This window comes from Cyprinus carpio, unplaced genomic scaffold (assembly GCF_018340385.1).
Source record: "Cyprinus carpio isolate SPL01 unplaced genomic scaffold, ASM1834038v1 S000006579, whole genome shotgun sequence".
NCBI classification, from domain to species: domain Eukaryota; kingdom Metazoa; phylum Chordata; class Actinopteri; order Cypriniformes; family Cyprinidae; genus Cyprinus; species Cyprinus carpio.
In genome coordinates, this window is record NW_024879234.1 from 71,026 (window position 1) to 83,415 (window position 12,390).

At 34.5% G+C, this 12,390-nt stretch overlaps 1 long non-coding RNA gene across 1 annotated transcript; it reads right to left on the bottom strand.

Annotated features, from left to right (window-relative positions):
• Positions 1-8,708: 8,708 nt before the first annotated feature.
• LOC122144033 lies at positions 8,709-9,739 on the bottom strand. The gene is made up of 3 exons (XR_006159503.1): positions 9,613-9,739; positions 9,447-9,478; positions 8,709-8,786 (listed from the first exon to the last, which is right to left on the bottom strand). It is a non-coding gene; the product is annotated as an uncharacterized LOC122144033 (long non-coding RNA).
• Positions 9,740-12,390: the final 2,651 nt, after the last annotated feature.

The following is a 12,390-nucleotide window of genomic DNA, read 5'->3' on the forward strand; positions in this document are numbered from 1 at the left end:
AAATTTAGAGGGGGGGGAAAAACAACATACAGTTGTTAATGTACAGATATGTTATTTACAGGTATTTACAAGTGTTCAGTTTACAATGTACAATGTTCAGATGCTATGAAAAATTCTTATGAAAGTTTTATTATTATTTATATAGCCTGTGAGGGAAGAAAAAAACTGTTCGGTGCCCTGTAATGCCGACCAGGAGTCAACAGTTTGAAGAGAGAGCGGACTGTGTGTGGAGTCCTAAGGGATTTTGTGGCTCTTCTTTCCAAGGTGGATTCAACATTCAACACAGTCTGTTTAATGTGTCCAGTTACAGGCGTGAAACTACTGTTCTCTCAGGAAAGTATTCTGTTAACTAATATTAAATAAATCAATGGATGGTTAATTCTAGTTTGATGCTATTGTAAATATAAAAACCTATGCTGTTCATATTCAACCTAACAGTCTTTCTTGAAGAAAAGCCATACACACTGGATGTGTAACAGTCTTGTACAGTAACTGCAACGATACCAGTAACAACACTTACATTCAGAGGTGGAAAGAGTACAAAAATATTCTACTACAAGTAAAAGTACCATTACATTAATGAAATTTTACTTAAGTACAAGTAAAAGTACCAGTCTAAAAATCTACTCAAGTAAAAGTAAAAAGTAGCTCATTTAAAATTTACTCAGAGTAAAAATTACTTAGTTACATTTTAACAGTGAGAGGGAGGCAGAAAATGGGACAGGCCAAGGGTGTCAAAACTCAGTTCCTGGAGGGACACAGTCCTGCACAGTTTAGATATAACCCTAATTAAACACACCTGATCCAGCTAACCTAATCATTTAGGATTATTTGAAAACTGATATGTGTGCTGGAGGAGGGTTAGAACTAAACTCTGCAGGGCTATACGGCCCTCCAGGAACTGAGTTTTGACACCCCTGGGATAGGCCTATTAATCTCAACACTAGTTTTTTAATTAAAGGATGAGTTATTTAGAAAAATAAGACACTTTTGGGCTGTTACCCAGGCAAATCAGTATCAACAAACTCATCTTTTCAATGCAGAGGAAATGCAGAAGCTTCATCGGAAGTGGCATTTATATGTATTTACACACTGTTTAGTGCAGGAAAAGAATGCATTTAACCTGCAGTTACAAATGCATGAATAATGTTTTGATATACAAGACATAAAATGTTGAATACTCCATTTGAAATAAAAAGAAATTATTTAAAAAAAAAAAAAAAAAAAAACAAAACGATACTTTAAATGTGAAATTAAAATGGCCAGTATGTGTCAGCAAGTCACTGTTAATAAGTGAGTCCTTGCGATTGAACCGAATCATTTAAACGGTTGATTCATTCAGGAACTAACACTGCCATGTTGGTCAGAGACGCAAAACAGTGCTTTGGTGGCTGTGTTTGGAATTATTACTTGTTGTAGAAATAGAGCAAAAACAGGCAATATGGTTTCTAAAAGTCTCTTAACTTGTTTACTGAACTGTTGTAAAAAAAAAAAAATAAATAAAAAAATAAATCAATAAATAAATAATAATAAACATATATATATATATAATATATATTACTATATATCTTATATTTATATCTATATATATATATATATTATATATATATTAATTCATGAAAAAGCCGGCATTCTTTGTGTGATTTTGATTTACTATATGAAATGAATGTAAATTTCTGCCCCTATATCTTCAATTTTTGTGATCATTCTAAATGCATTTTACAAGACCTGAATCACACAGTGAAAGAACGCACTATAAATGCGCGCGCACATCATTACACAACAATTATGATATTATCGCAGACGATATATATTCCGCACCACTGTCTTTTTGGCTATTTGTGCATGCAAAACCTCTTGCTAAAATGTCAAAGCTTCATTTTAACCCACCAGTGCAATGATGCAATTATTTAGCTTACCTCTACATGCTTGCGAAGGTTTGATGTCTTGTCGAGGTTTTATAAGCTGCTAGTTTGGTCTCCCCTAAGCACAGCTTACACTGCATAATAAAGCATAAATATGGCCAGGGGTTCACCTTCATTTCCTTCGAGTTCAACTTCAGAATATGACGGGGTTTCGTTTTCAGCAGTGTCTGCAACCACTAACGCCTGTCTGTCCGTCGGCATCTTGTTCTTGTGATTTTAGCGCCAGTTTGCCCTCCTGCCCATTATTTATTGCAGTAGTTTCCAGGGAGGGATTTTTTTTTCTTTACTCCGTAATTAATGTGTTTTTAAAATGTTAGCGAAGTACAATACTTCAAACAAATATACTTAAGTAAAAGTAAATTACAGATTTTAAAAACTACTTTAAAAAGTAGAAGTACAGACAAAAAAGCTACTCATATTACAGTAAACGCGAGTAAATGTAATTCGCTACTTTCCACCTCTGCCTACATTATAAGCCGTTTTTTAAAGTGGCGCCCTAACCCAGAATATTTTTCACATTTTTAGCAAATTACAATAAATTCGGATACTAGGCAGGTTTACATCAACAGGTATAGATGATTCCACCAGTTACATAAGATTAAAAGAAAATTAGAACCCTTTAAATCACAACCAATAACAAGACTGGATGAAGTTCAGGGGAATATATTTTTTAAAATGCAGCATCGAGAAGAAATACCTGAACTTGACAGGACTCTTCAGCAGAGAAAACAGAACTGATCTGCAGCTCGTCACAGAACTGTGTCCCGTATTCAGGTAATGCACACTCCTCTTTCCATATTTTATCTCTCTTTTAATAATTTTCACCAATTTGTTTCCTTTCCCAGCAATGGGCATGGAAGGGGTGGAATATTTATGGTTCGTCACACAGTGCAAACTTCACTTGCAAATCCACTCTCTGCATGATTAACACCGTAACAGCGCAGCACGGTGTCCATCAGCAGATGTCGCTGTTTCAATGTCAGAAATGTCTATTTATTGTTGTTAGAATAACTGTTGCAAAAAAACATGCAATTTTTATTTTACAAAGTTTTTTAAAATATGCTAATATAATAATAAAAAAATAATTATATAATATAAAAACTTAATTAATTAAAAAATTAAATGTATCTTTTTTATGCCGGTGTCAATCAGCGAATCTGCTGACGACACTGTGCTGTGTTGTCATGGAAACATCCCAGCTGAAAATTATGAGGAAATTACATCACTCCCTTTGTCAAGTGCATTCCAAAACAACTACATAATAGCTGTGTCCCAAACTTAAGTAGCACTGACTCCGGAGTGACGGTGCGCATTTGAAGTGCGAATGCGTCACAGTGGCGCGACGAAGGTGTCCCCAACTGAAGTGTTGGGACTCCGAAGTGTGCGGATGTGAAGTGCGATTGCGTCACAGCGTCACGACGCAAGCTGTCCCAAAGTCAGAATGGTGCACTTCGAAGACCGCATTTGAAGTGCGAATGCGTCACCGCGGCGCGACGAAGGCTTACGAATTTCGAAAGCGACTTAAAATGCGCCCTTCATTTCCCAGGAAAATGAAGTGTACATCTTATGGACACTTCGCACCCTTCCATATCCCAGAAGCACTTGCGTGCATATCAAATACCTAGCGGAAGTGTTAAATGCGTGAGAGTTCTGTGGAGGACTTCACATTGAAATGTAAGTATTGTGTAATCATTAAATCAAATACCTATCTTAATAACAAAAAGCCTAACACAAAGCCAAACATAAAGCCCACAAACAATAAAGACAGCCACTATAAGGCAATGGTCTTTCCCTTTGTTGTGTTTTTAAAGTGCTGTCATGCAGGAAATGTCTACAAATGTTTTAACCAAACTTTAGCACTTCAGTATTTTGTATGAATGTCCTGCTGTGTCATATTTTCTAATGTTAAGATGGCAAACCTGTCTTTTTTCATAAGTGTTTCCCTTTTCTTTTGTTTTGAAACTATTCTGGAGAAAGGGAGCATGTGTTTTTGTTGTTAACAGGCATGGTTTATTTGTGAAGTGTCCTGAGACAGGTGAGGGAGCGAGTGGACAGGAGGACATCAAACTCAAACAATACATTCTTCCAAGATAAACATTTGCCAAGCCAAAGAGAAACAGTTTTTTTTGACAATATAGTTTTTAAAATGTCATATTGTCATGAAAACAACCTAATATTCTGTAGTTTATTTTTGTGATGCAAGTTAAAAATGAAATGCATAAATTGTATACATTATTCATTTTTTGTGTGTAATTTATTCGTAAATAAGCCTGAATACTTTCTGTACATTTTGTATTTTTGTTTTGCATATTCACATGTGTAAATAAAAAGTGCTTATGTACATTGTTAATTTTTTTTAATGCAGCTTATATTTTTTTTTCACAAAACATTTCTTTTATTTTGTTTATTTGTTGTGTCTGTAAATACTTTTTTACACATTAAAACAAATTGTTCTATACATAATAGAAAGTACTTTTTACAACCATTTGCAACATAGCTTAGGTTTAACATCAGAAAAACAACATCAGTTTGAGCCCGGCCCTGCCTCCATGTGTTCTGGGGTCTTCAGGAGGTGAATCTCTTGGTGAATGGCCAGCACCTCCTCAGAGACTCGGAGGACAATGCGGTGACAGTGACAGTGAACGAGGGACATGTCAAACACTCTGGAGACCATCTGTATGATTCTACCGCTGGCAGACAGAAGAGAAACATCATCTGGATCTGGACCATTGTCTCCGTTTCAAGTAATCCAGTTCACAGTCAGGGTCTCCCTGCTCAGAACAAAACCATTAAACACCTGTCCAGCACTGCCCCATTCAGCTTTTCACCTGCCATCCTGCAGTACAGGGTCTGGTCTGATTTAGGGAAAGAAGGAAAAGAGAAATTGTTTAGAGATATGACAACGTAATTAGTACAAGAAATATCGACATACTTTAGTAAACTACTTTTAGTAACTACCAATACCATATTGGGGAAAAACTACTAGTCATATTTAAAACCTTTTAAACCCAAAAATAAACAAACCTGGAGCAACTGAAGGGTGAGTAAATGATTACAGAATTTTTATTTTTGGCTGAACTATCCTTTAAGTAAAAGGTATTATCTTGCATACTCTAATATACTTAAGGTATTGAGAGTAAAAGTAAAGGTATGTGCAGTATTGTCTTGAAAAAAATAATTTATCAGGATGGTTTTACATTAATGATACTGCTGCACTTCTGTGTATGTTGCAGTTTACTTCTAAATATGTTCAAGGTTATTAAATTTATTAGAAATTTTAAAAAATTGCTGGACATTAAGCTGTACTATGCTCTATTTTTTTTAAATATACAGTTTTATTTTTATGGTTAACTGCCTAAAAAAAATACGGGTTGCAAAAACCTGTCTACATATGGTAAAGACAATAAACTACATAAAATCGCACCTTTGTAAGATATCAGTCAGCATTTGAACTGCTATGTGTGTATTTTGTAGTTTTTCGTATCTATCATTACATTATTCAAGTAAACTCAAGCCAGTACCTGCATTTAAAGTTGTAATCCGACGAAGATCGCAGCAAACCAGTGTAGTTTACCTGGCCTCGTTCTTGGCTAAGCCTGAGGTTCATCACCGTCTCCTCCATTATGAGTTAAATCATAAAAACAAAACCGAGCAGTTCTGGCTCCTCCTATCCTGGCAGGACTGTCCTCTCGGCAGCGCTCTTCTCTCACCGTTGCTATGCGACAGAGCGCTAATCAGAAACACCTGGTGACGGAATTAGGAAATCCTGTGAAGGCGGAGCATCTCACGCACTTCGGAGGACCCTTCGTGCACTTCGGAGGTCTGGGTCTTCGAAGTCCGTGGCCTTCCGAAGTGTGCTACACATTTGGGACTCAACTTTGGGACACAGCTAATGCCACGCACATGCTCTGCTCACTCTCAAAAGTCCCCACCTCCAAGGGGTTAGGGATGAGCACTTCCATTGGAATATATACATTCAAATATACATAAAATCATTATAATATATTGAGCAGTGACACGTGTCCTGTCCTATTAACAAAAAGGCCTTAAATATAGGATGTTTCTGTTAATGACCAGGGTAATTACAGCTAACTAAACTAAAACCATACAAAAAAACAACAACAAACATTTGTATCTTGCTTTCAGAACAACAACCACCTGAAGACTCCGTAAAGAGACATCACCCTCACAATGAGTCTCTTCACTGGTTTTGGCAAGTCTCTCCCTGTTCTTTGTGTCTTTGTGAAAAATTGCCTTTTCCCTTTATGATTCCATCACATTGTGTTGGTGTAATCTATAGATTGCTCCTCCTGACTACTGTATATCCAGCCTTTTACAAAGACTTCAGAGGAAGCCAACCCTTGAGAGGACTTCAGATGAATAAACATACAAAACTGATAAATTTGCTTTGCATTGTAATCAACATGACTTCATTGTTTCTGAACACATGACATTACTTAACTGCATGATTTGTACAGCCTAATTTCAGAACATTTCTGCCATATGAACATTACTTTGGCACAGTTAGACCTGTTAACAGAACTCTTATTTGTTATGTAGAAACATTCATTTTCTGTAAAGCTGCTTTGAAACAACGTGTATACTAAAAAGTACTTTACAAATAAGTGTGAAATTAACAAAACTTGATGCATTTTTTTTCTCCTCTCCAGATCAGTAGGGAAACCATACGTTCACACTCCTTTCTGTGAGTGACTGGAGCACTCCCAAGCAGCACAGCAAACTACAGTGAAGACTGTTCTAGGACAACATGCTTTATAGTTCATTATATATGCATAAGTGATTGCTGTGCATAACGAAAGTCAACATACATAAAATATTTGATTAAATGTCTAAAAAAGGTTTTTTTTTTTTAATTTTGAGCTTGACTTACATGCAAGAACAAACATACATATTTAATTATATTTATATAGAGGCTGAAGTTACCTTGGTAGAAGACCACAATGTCGTTTCTATAGCAAACACAGACGTTTACCATGGTAACTTCAGCCTAAAATATGTTGACAAGGCAGGTAAGGATAGCTGACCGCATTAATCCTCAAATATTAGCGGATTTTATATTTTAAAAACAACATTGATATAACGACGTATGTATACTACGTATATATGTATACATTATTTTATAAATGATGTAAATAAATTATTTAGTCTCGTCTAATCACCAAAAATTACAGTTCTGTCTCTCTAACTCAATGTATTTCTATTAACTGCTATGAACTTCCTGGAACTATTTGAGGTCTACGTGAATCACGTGACGATCGAGCGTTTTGGACTTCCGTTGACGCAACTCTCTCTTTCTATGGCTCTGGCCTGGGCGTCATCACTCAGAAAACAACAGGCCAATCAGAAGAGAGGCTCATGAATATTAACTAGGCTAAAATCGACTTGTTCTAAGCAGAGCTCCTGTGTTAAGTGCTGTAAAAATATATATTTAGAGTGTTTTTGGTACTTATGCCGCAAATATATAATCTTAAGGACATCAAAACCTAAAATAAAACTCCAGAAAGCTGTATAATATGTTACCTTTAACGTTTTGTAATTAAGACCTCATCAATTAAATTGTTGACCATTTGACTTTAAGGCTTAATAATGTCAAATTTAAGACTTTAAACTGCAAGAAAACACGATTTAGCAAAGTTGTTTCACAAAGTTTAACCCTTAAATGCATGAATGTTGTGGCAATCATATAGGACCTGGACCTATATATAACACGGATGGACTGCTGCAATAGAGTAAAACTCTTCTGATATTTTAATAACAATTACAAAGGAGTAAAATAATGCATATCCCATTACCTTTTGAAATGATGAAGGGTTCAATTTGAGCAGACGATATCTCTGTTGCGATCTCAACCATATTCTCAAAACTATCATTTTCAGCGCGTCTTAAAAATAACATTTGACCGCATATTCACACATTCACCATTGCAAACGACCAACGACAGTGACACTTATATTTAATTGCTTGTTCTGCTGCAGTAAATAAGATCAAAGCCATTCAAAGCCGATCTGTAATTATGTGTGAATTGTGAAACATCACATCGTCATTGTCTATAAAACAGTGCCACTCTCGTGGAAAATGAAAGAGAATTTGCATTGTATTGAGTCATCAGATATTTTTATTGTTGCAGGAAACCCCCCCCCGCCACCACACCTTACACTTACACTATTACATAGGCCTACCTCCGGTCGCTAGCAACCTTTTTACAAAAACATATTTATCAGAAAACAGACATTTTTTTTTTATTATTATCAATTCTTTAAAATATAATAAAAAATTAAAAATGTTTCACTGGCTATATACTTATTATATATATTAACATTTAAAATATTTAACCACTTTAATCTTTCCGGCTGTCACGGAGCAGTCCAGCGACATGATAAATAGAAGTTGATCCTGATTGGTCCACTGTCGTGCATTCGAAGTGCTGATGGTGACAGCAAACTTTTATCTTTACTACCACCGTCATCATTTCTAATTTACTTTAACTTCATTTACTAAAGTAACTAAAACTTAAATTCAAAAATAAAACTGTACAGCTATATTTAACAACAAAAACTAATAAACATGAGTCATTTAAAGACATACACACATTAAACTGGTTAAGAGTAATAAAATGGCTAAAGACAACATAAAATAAAAAGTATTAAAAGTCAAATATACATAAAATCATTATAATATATTGAGCAGTGGACACGTTGTCCTGGGTGACAGTGTCACAAGCGTCACATAAACCTGATGTCTCACTGTGGTATTCACATTTCGCCGTCACGGGAAGGTCTCAGCAGCAGCAGGCTCAGATCCATTGTCAGCAAGATTAACAGAGGAGCATGTACCACAAAACTGTAAAATTAAAAAAAAAGATTCAAATGTTAAAAAGAAATGAACAAGATTGAAGTTTAAGTTACACAACGCAAAAGTACAAGAGACCTGGATTTTTAAAATCTACTTTTTCATAAACTATTAACAAAAAGGCCTTTAAATGTAGGATGTTTCTGGCTAATGACCAGATTAATTACAGCTAACTAAACAAAAACCAAAAATAAAAATAAAAAAAAAAAAAAAACATTAGCAACCTTTAAATAAATGTTACTAAAATAAAATAAGAAAAAAATATATATCTTGATCAGGTAGTGTCTATCAGGGCATTTTTTTCTCCTTTTTCATTTACTTTAACTCCGGATGAACTAAAGTAACTAAAACTTAAATTAAAAAAAGAAAACAGTATAGACATATTTAAAAATACAAACTAATAAACATGAAAAAAAAAAAAAAAAAAAATTTCACAATAAAAACTGTAAGCTATGAAATAAAAACAACCAAAGCATAACTAAAATGAAAATGAAAAATAAAATAAAAATGATGGAAACAAATATAATAAATGATACTAATAACACTGTACAACACGTCACTAATATGAAAATGTATTTATAACACTGCTCCCGATGATACATTGAAACAGTTTTTTGCAGACAGACAGATTGAGTTCACACAGTATCTCACCTGATCACTGCGCTGAGTCCTGGTTCCTGATCCTGTAATTCAAATAAACACAACATTACATTGGTTAGCTACAATAAAAACACACATTTTCACATCTGTTAAGATTATTTTCACACAATAAATCACAATTTAGCATCTTATTAGAACATCTTTATGCAATACTCACAATATCTTCCTGCTTGTTGACGCTTGCGATAGTAAATCACACCAGCAGTCACTATCAGCAGAACAACACCAACACATATCCCTGCTACAGCAGCTGAAGACACGAACTGAATCAGGACAGATGAAGACAGACCACTCATTATTACTAGACAGTGAATGATAATCCAAACCAGTATTTAACATGCATAATTTCTCTACTCTTTCTACTTTGGGGGGTCATCAGCATGTGATACTGATTTAACTACACGTAGAGTCATCTGGTTAGGTATTTAACAAAAAATTTAAAACAAAGGCTAAAACAGCACTTGTGAGGCTGAGAACAAACTGTCAAATTTTATGCCTTTGTTTATGTAGATAACCTCTACTTAATCTCCCATCGCTGTCTTTTACATAGATACCTGTATCTGATCTCCAGTGATTTCAGCAGTATTAAAATATGTTAGTACTTACCATGATTCTCTCCTCCTTATCCTCTGACGGTCCTTTATTTTATCTCGTTCGCCAGCAGCCAACCAACTGAAAACACAAACCAACATCTGCTGAAACATCTTTCTGGAGAGAAAAAACTTACATCAAGATCTGCTGATCATAATACAAGGAATAATAAGTGAATACAATGACTTCACGTGCTCTTTCTTTATTGAAGTTGTCTAAAAAGTAACATTTAATCTATATTTTCTACTGGCAACAAACACTAACTTCAAGAAGAACTAATAATGCTTCATGAATAGATAGCATTTAATCAGATAGGAAAAATATGATCTAATACATTAAATTATGAGAAATTGTCATCTAATAAACCTAATGAATGACCAACTAAAAAAATATTATAATTCTGTTCTGTTCAGTGATGCACGTAAAGAGAAAAAATGCCACTGCAACAATAAACAATGATGGGATTTAACACGTATAACCTGGTTTTAAACATTCATGAAAGACTCACCATGACACAGTGACATAGAAGACCTTTCAGAGTCACTGTCAGTGTTGATGATATGCAGGTGTGTATACTATCTCCTAGAGTCTGTGATTCTGGTGTCTCTGATGGTCAGGAGATACCATTCTGATGATTCAGCTTCAGTCTGTCTCTGTATCTCTCATTGCCTTCATTACACTGAAAACTCTGCTACAGGTATATCTCGTACACTGCCTTGCATTTCAGCGAATTCGAATGTCATTAAAAAAATCATCTATCTTTTCGTCGGTCTTGGCTGCTTTTACACCCAGTGGTAGAGTGACCTGAATCTCCCTCCGTCACATTTCACTGACACAGACAACTTATTGCACAACACTGTAAACACTTGGAGGAAGAAAATACCCAAATATTGCATTATTCAAGCTGGATAGTGGGACAAGAAGCACCGTGACCATGTTTGTGTTTGCTTTAGAGAAGCAGGTCTGCACCTGACCTGACATATTCATGATGTATTTATATGAAGTAGGCCTATACCCTAGTGAAAAAAAATATACTTTATTGTATTTGTAATATATTCCCTGTTTTAATAGAATATTGCAAATATACTAACAAATCACATCTTTAAATATCATAAAAAATATATTTAACATCATGCTTTTGCCTATTTTCACAATACAAATTTTAAACACTTTTAAACACTTGTAATTTAGTATATTTTCTAAAAATGTATTTTTACAAAAATAATAGAGGCTCTTGAATTGAAAGTTGTGTTTATTTTTGTAAGTATATTTATTTTGCAAGTTTACTTTACATATGAATTTTTTTACCTTTTATTAAAAAATGAAGTAATAAAAGTAATCATTCAAAATACACAAGTGAATGCATTATAAAGTGTAGTTAAGTCAACTGCTTGTAAACACCTACACTGTCTTCATATGGAATGCCCAAAAACTAAAGTTCACTCACTCTGCATTTATATATTATATTCACACTGCATTATTTAACCAATCATTATAAACGGCGGTGAGGTTTTATGGAGAAAATAAAGCTGAAAAACAACAACTGGCATTGATATCTGTATAAAGCTGCAGTTCCCCATAATCAGTTTTTAGTCTCTTTCAATATTGTTTGGAAGTGGAATGTCATACTGTTTGGTCTTTAGACCTAATAATTAAACATTTCCATTTGAGGTGATGGGGATGGACAGCAAATACATTATGAGACACTATATAAATGTGAGGATATACTGTATTTAGCTGAACATCTCTATAAGAAAAAAAAAAAAAAGAGAAAATCCTCACACAAGGGCTCATTAGTTAAACACAAAGTGGCTGTTGGTGGTGGATGGCAGAAGATGGCCCATCCTCACACTTGAAATGTCACTCAGGTCAATCATTTCACAGAATGTTCCATCACTTAACTCTACAACAGAACGGTTTCTCTTTTTTAAAGTATTGAAGGAATAATACAAAGCACCTGCGCACAAAAAAGAAGAAAAAAGGTTAGTATATCTCATTAAGTTATTATAACTAAGTTACGCCTTTTATATTAAGCCTAAATTGCTTCTTTTTTAATGTAATGAACTTTTACTTGTGGCAAAAATATACTATATAGATATTTAGGTGTGTATTTCCTAAAAAAGATTTTTTAAAAAACCGTTTACTGTTTTCTAAGTCAGTCGTAGGATGTCAGCCCGCCCAATCAGAACTAAGCTGGAGGTTTAAACCCCCCACAAGAGTCATGAGAATAAAGCGTCCAGGTAAAGATTGCAAGCTTCTTTATTCCTATTTAATGGCTGTTTTGCTAACGTCATTACAATTCAGACTGATATTTGCGCGCACGTTTTTTTTTTTATTATAACAA